This window comes from Callionymus lyra, unplaced genomic scaffold, assembly GCF_982586985.1.
Source record: "Callionymus lyra unplaced genomic scaffold, fCalLyr1.hap1.1 HAP1_SCAFFOLD_73, whole genome shotgun sequence".
Classification (NCBI taxonomy): domain Eukaryota; kingdom Metazoa; phylum Chordata; class Actinopteri; order Syngnathiformes; family Callionymidae; genus Callionymus; species Callionymus lyra.
The window spans coordinates 145,587-152,500 of record NW_028258577.1 but is presented as its reverse complement, the minus strand read 5'-3'; positions in this window follow the sequence as shown (position 1 = coordinate 152,500).

The following is a 6,914-nucleotide window of genomic DNA, read 5'->3' as shown; positions in this document are numbered from 1 at the left end:
TTTGAAGAGCAGTCACACTCGGAAAAAATTTCTTTCGTCAGGCAAAAGAACCAGAGTTCTCCGCGGCCATCCACTCCAACCTTGTCCGACTTTGAGGCACCAGGCTCGGCCACCCTCCGAGCATTTTCCTTCCCTCTCCTGTTATGGTGCCTCCCTATTAACCTCTAGGTGGTTGCGCTCGTGACATCAAAAAGACCACTTTTTGAGGAGCAGTCACACTCGGAAAAAATTTCTTTCGTCAGGCAAAAGAACCAGAGTTCTCCGCGGCCATCCACTCCAACCTTGTCCGACTTTGAGGCACCAGGCTCGGCCACCCTCCGAGCCTTTTCCTTCCCTCTCCTGTTATGGTGCCTCCCTATTAACCTCTAGGTGGTTGCGCTCGTGACATCAAAAAGACCACTTTTTGAGGAGCAGTCACACTCGGAAAAAATTTCTTTCGTCAGGCAAAAGAACCAGAGTTCTCCGCGGCCATCCACTCCAACCTTGTCCGACTTTGAGGCACCAGGCTCGGCCACCCTCCGAGCCTTTTCCTTCCCTCTCCTGTTATGGTGCCTCCCTATTAACCTCTAGGTGGTTGCGCTCGTGACATCAAAAAGACCACTTTTTGAGGAGCAGTCACACTCGGAAAAAATTTCTTTCGTCAGGCAAAAGAACCAGAGTTCTCCGCGGCCATCCACTCCAACCTTGTCCGACTTTGAGGCACCAGGCTCGGCCACCCTCCGAGCCTTTTCCTTCCCTCTCCTGTTATGGTGCCTCCCTATTAACCTCTAGGTGGTTGCGCTCGTGACATCAAAAAGACCACTTTTTGAGGAGCAGTCACACTCGGAAAAAATTTCTTTCGTCAGGCAAAAGAACCAGAGTTCTCCGCGGCCATCCACTCCAACCTTGTCCGACTTTGAGGCACCAGGCTCGGCCACCCTCCGAGCCTTTTCCTTCCCTCTCCTGTTATGGTGCCTCCCTATTAACCTCTAGGTGGTTGCGCTCGTGACATCAAAAAGACCACTTTTTGCAGAGCAGTCACACTCGGAAAAAATTTCTTTCGTCAGGCAAAAGAACCAGAGTTCTCCGCGGCCATCCACTCCAACCTTGTCCGATTTTGAGGCACCAGGCTCGGCCACCCTCCGAGCCTTTTCACTCCCTCTCCTGTTATGGTGCCTCCCTATTAACCTCTAGGTGGTTGCGCTCGTGACATCAAAAAGACCACTTTTTGAGGAGCAGTCACACTCGGAAAAAATTTCTTTCGTCAGGCAAAAGAACCAGAGTTCTCCGCGGCCATCCACTCCAACCTTGTCCGACTTTGAGGCACCAGGCTCGGCCACCCTCCGAGCCTTTTCACTCCCTCTCCTGTTATGGTGCCTCCCTATTAACCTCTAGGTGGTTGCGCTCGTGACATCAAAAAGACCACTTTTTGCAGAGCAGTCACACTCGGAAAAAATTTCTTTCGTCAGGCAAAAGAACCAGAGTTTTCAGCGGTCATCCACTCCAACCTTGTCCGATTTTGAGGCACCAGGCTCGGCCACCCTCCGAGCCTTTTCACTCCCTCTCCTGTTATGGTGCCTCCCTATTAACCTCTAGGTGGTTGCGCTCGTGACATCAAAAAGACCACTTTTTGCAGAGCAGTCACACTCGGAAAAAATTTCTTTCGTCAGGCAAAAGAACCAGAGTTCTCAGCGGTCATCCACTCCAACCTTGTCCGACTTTGAGGCACCAGGCTCGGCCACCCTCCGAGCCTTTTCACTCCCTCTCCTGTTATGGTGCCTCCCTATTAACCTCTAGGTGGTTGCGCTCGTGACATCAAAAAGACCACTTTTTGCAGAGCAGTCACACTCGGAAAAAATTTCTTTCGTCTGGCAAAAGAACCAGAGTTTTCAGCGGTCATCCACTCCAACCTTGTCCGATTTTGAGGCACCAGGCTCGGCCACCGTCCGAGCCTTTTCACTCCCTCTCCTGTTATGGTGCCTCCCTATTAACCTCTAGGTGGTTGCGCTCGTGACATCAAAAAGACCACTTTTTGCAGAGCAGTCACACTCGGAAAAAATTTCTTTCGTCTGGCAAAAGAACCAGAGTGTTCAGCGGTCATCCACTCCAACCTTGTCCGATTTTGAGGCACCAGGCTCGGCCACCCTCCGAGCCTTTTCACTCCCTCTCCTGTTATGGTGCCTCCCTATTAACCTCTAGGTGGTTGCGCTCGTGACATCAAAAAGACCACTTTTTTCAGAGCAGTCACACTCGGGAAAAATTTCTTTCGTCTGGCAAAAGAACCAGAGTTTTCAGCGGTCATCCACTCCAACCTTGTCCGATTTTGAGGCACCAGGCTCGGCCACCCTCCGAGCCTTTTCACTCCCTCTCCTGTTATGGTGCCTCCCTATTAACCTCTAGGTGGTTGCGCTCGTGACATCAAAAATACCACTTTTTGCAGAGCAGTCACACTCGGAAAAAATTTCTTTCGTCTGGCAAAAGAACCAGAGTTTTCAGCGGTCATCCACTCCAACCTTGTCCGATTTTGAGGCACCAGGCTCGGCCACCCTCCGAGCCTTTTCACTCCCTCTCCTGTTATGGTGCCTCCCTATTAACCTCTAGGTGGTTGCGCTCGTGACATCAAAAAGACCACTTTTTGCAGAGCAGTCACACTCGGGAAAAATTTCTTTCGTCTGGCAAAAGAACCAGAGTTTTCAGCGGTCATCCACTCCAACCTTGTCCGATTTTGAGGCACCAGGCTCGGCCACCGTCCGAGCCTTTTCACTCCCTCTCCTGTTATGGTGCCTCCCTATTAACCTCTAGGTGGTTGCGCTCGTGACATCAAAAAGACCACTTTTTTCAGAGCAGTCACACTCGGGAAAAATTTCTTTCGTCTGGCAAAAGAACCAGAGTTATCAGCGGTCATCCACTCCAACCTTGTCCGACGTTGAGGCACCGATGTCGGCCAAGTTCTGAGCGTTCCACCGCCGAATGCCACTGGTCCTCAACACAGCGGACTTCCAATCCAACCTTGTCCGACTTTGAGGCACCGAAGTCGGCCTCAGCCCGAGCCTTCCCCCGCCGACCTCACTGGAGCCCGCCATCCAGGGACCGGCGGAGGTCGCCCGCATGACCGCGGCAAAGTGTCTCAAAGTCGGGCACGACCGCTCGAGTCACCCGCCAACCCGGTCCGGGGCACCTCCAGGGACCGGCGGAGGTCGCCCGCATGACCGCGGCAAAGTGTCTCAAAGTCGGGCATGACCGCTCGAGTCACCCGCCAACCCGGTCCGGGGCACCTCCAGGGACCGGCGGAGGACGCCCGCATGACCGCGACAAAGTGTCTCAAAGTCGGGCACGACCGCTCGAGTCACCCGCCAACCCGGTCCGGGGCACCTCCAGGGACCGGCGGAGGACGCCCGCATGACCGCGACAAAGTGTCTCAAAGTCGGGCACGACCGCTCGAGTCACCCGCCAACCCGGTCCGGGGCACCTCCAGGGACCGGCGGAGGACGCCCGCATGACCGCGACAAAGTGTCTCAAAGTCGGGCACGACCGCTCGAGTCACCCGCCAACCCGGTCCGGGGCACCTCCAGGGACCGGCGGAGGACGCCCGCATGACCGCGACAAAGTGTCTCAAAGTCGGGCAGGACCGCTCGAGTCACCCGCCAACCCGGTCCGGGGCACCTCCAGGGACCGGCGGAGGACGCCCGCATGACCGCGACAAAGTGTCTCAAAGTCGGGCACGACCGCTCGAGTCACCCGCCAACCCGGTCCGGGGCACCTCCAGGGACCGGCGGAGGACGCCCGCATGACCGCGACAAAGTGTCTCAAAGTCGGTCATGACCGTTCGAGTCACCCGCCAACCCGGTCCGGGGCACCTCCAGGGACCGGCGGAGGAGGCCCGCATGACCGCGACAAAGTGTCTCAAAGTCGGGCACAACCGCTCGAGTCACCCGCCAACCCGGTCCGGGGCACCTCCAGGGACCGGCGGAGGACGCCCGCATGACCGCGACAAAGTGTCTCAAAGTCGGGCACGACCGCTCGAGTCACCCGCCAACCCGGTCCGGGGCACCTCCAGGGACCGGCGGAGGACGCCCGCATGACCGCGACAAAGTGTCTCAAAGTCGGGCATGACCGCTCGAGTCACCCGCCAACCCGGTCCGGGGCACCTCCAGGGACCGGCGGAGGACGCCCGCATGACCGCGACAAAGTGTCTCAAAGTCGGGCATGACTGCTCGAGTCACCCGCCAACCCGGTCCGGGGCACCTCCAGGGACCGGCGGAGGACGCCCGCATGACCGCGACAAAGTGTCTCAAAGTCGGGCACGACCGCTCGAGTCACCCGCCAACCCGGTCCGGGGCACCTCCAGGGACCGGCGGAGGACGCCCGCATGACCGCGACAAAGTGTCTCAAAGTCGGGCACGACCGCTCGAGTCACCCGCCAACCCGGTCCGGGGCACCTCCAGGGACCGGCGGAGGTCGCCCGCATGACCGCGACAAAGTGTCTCAAAGTCGGGCATGACCGCTCGAGTCACCCGCCAACCCGGTCCGGGGCACCTCCGGGGACCGGCGGAGGACGCCCGCATGACCGCGACAAAGGGTCTCAAAGTCGGGCAGGACCGCTCGAGTCACCCGCCAACCCGGTCCGGGGCACCTCCGGGGAGCAGTGGAGGTCGCTCGCATGACCGCGACAAAGTGTCTCAAAGTCGGGCATGACCGCTCGAGTCGCCCGCCATCCCGGTCCGGAGCTCAACACTTTGTCGTTTTTTCCACTCCCTCCCCATTAACCTCTAGGTGGTTGCGCTCGTGACATCAAAAAGACCACTTTTTGCAGAGCAGTCACACTCGGAAAAAATTCGTTTCGTCTGGCAAAAGAACCAGAGTTCTCAGCGGGCTTCCAGTCCAACCTTGTCCGATTTTGAGGCACCAGGCTCGGCCACAGTCCGAGCCCATTCACTCCCTCCCCTGTTGTACTCGCTCCCTATTAACCTCTAGGTGGTTGCGCTCGTGACATCAAAAAGACCACTTTTTGAGGAGCAGTCACACTTAGGAAAAATCCGTTTGCGCTCACACCATCCCTCCCCATTAACCTCTAGGTGGTTGCGCTCGTGACATCAAAAAGACCACTTTTTGAGGAGCAGTCACACTTAGGAAAAATCCGTTTGCGCTCACACCATCCCTCCCCATTAACCTCTAGGTGGTTGCGCTCGTGACATCAAAAAGACCACTTTTTGAGGAGCAGTCAGACACCGAGGTTTTCTGGATTTATGTCCGTTTTCCTGGTTCTCTGACTCGGGCACCTTGTGACCGACATCCCCCCCTTCCCTGGTTCTATTTTGCCGATACTTTGGTGAGTTTTCTACCCGCAAACCAAGCCCCCCAAGCCCGCCGCCTGGTGGGGGAGCATGCCGCCTGGCCCGGTTCTATTTTAGGTCACTTTGGTGAGTTTTCTACCCGCAAACCAAGCCCCCCAAGCCCGCCGCCTGGTGGGGGAAGAGGCCCCCTGGTCCCGGTTCTATTTTAGGACACTTTGGTGAGTTTTCTACCCGCAAACCAAGCCCCCCAAGCCCGCCGCCTGGTGGGGGAAGATGCCCCCTGGTCCCGGTTCTATTTTAGGACACTTTGGTGAGTTTTCTACCCGCAAACCAAGCCCCCCAAGCCCGCCGCCTGGTGGGGGAAGATGCCCCCTGGTCCCGGTTCTATTTTAGGACACTTTGGTGAGTTTTCTACCCGCAAACCAAGCCCCCCAAGCCCGCCGCCTGGTGGGGGAACATGCCCCCTGGTCCCGGTTCTATTTTAGGACACTTTGGTGAGTTTTCTACCCGCAAACCAAGCCCCCCAAGCCCGCCGCCTGGTGGGGGAACATGCCGCCTAGCCCGGTTCTATTTTAGGTCACTTTGGTGAGTTTTCTACCCGCAAACCAAGCCCCCCAAGCCCGCCGCCTGGTGGGGGAAGAGGCCCCCTGGTCCCGGTTCTATTTTAGGACACTTTGGTGAGTTTTCTACCCGCAAACCAAGCCCCCCAAGCCCGCCGCCTGGTGGGGGAACATGCCCCCTGGTCCTGGTTCTATTTTAGGACACTTTGGTGAGTTTTCTACCCGCAAACCAAGCCCCCCAAGCCCGCCGCCTGGTGGGGGAGCATGCCCCCTGGTCCCGGTTCTATTTTAGGACACTTTGGTGAGTTTTCTACCCGGAAACCAAGCCCCCCAAGCCCGCCACCTGGTGGGGGAAGAGGCCCCCTGGTCCCGGTTCTATTTTAGGACACTTTGGTGAGTTTTCTACCCACACTGCAGGTCCCCAAATGCCGCCATCTGGTGGGGGAACATGCCGCCTGCACCGGTTCTATTTTAAGTCACTTTGGTGAGTTTTCTGCCCACACTACGGGTCCCCAAATGCCGCCATCTGGTGGGGGAACATGCCGCCTGCACCGGTTCTATTTTAAGTCACTTTGGTGCGTTTTCTGCCCACACTACGGCTCCCCAAATGCCGCCATCTGGTGGGGGAACATGCCGCCTGCACCGGTTCTATTTTAAGTCACTTTGGTGAGTTTTCTGCCCACACTACGGGTCCCCAAATGCCGCCATCTGGTGGGGGAACATGCCGCCTGCACCGGTTCTATTTTAAGTCACTTTGGTGAGTTTTCTGCCCACACTACGGCTCCCCAAATGCCGCCATCTGGTGGGGGAACATGCCGCCTGCACCGGTTCTATTTTAAGTCACTTTGGTGAGTTTTCTGCCCACACTACGGCTCCCCAAATGCCGCCATCTGGTGGGGGAACATGCCGCCTGCACCGGTTCTATTTTAAGTCACTTTGGTGAGTTTTCTACCCACACTACGGGTCCCCAAATGCCGCCATCTGGTGGGGGAACATGCCGCCTGCACCGGTTCTATTTTAAGTCACTTTGGTGAGTTTTCTACCCACACTACGGGTCCCCAAATGCCGCCATCTGGTGGGG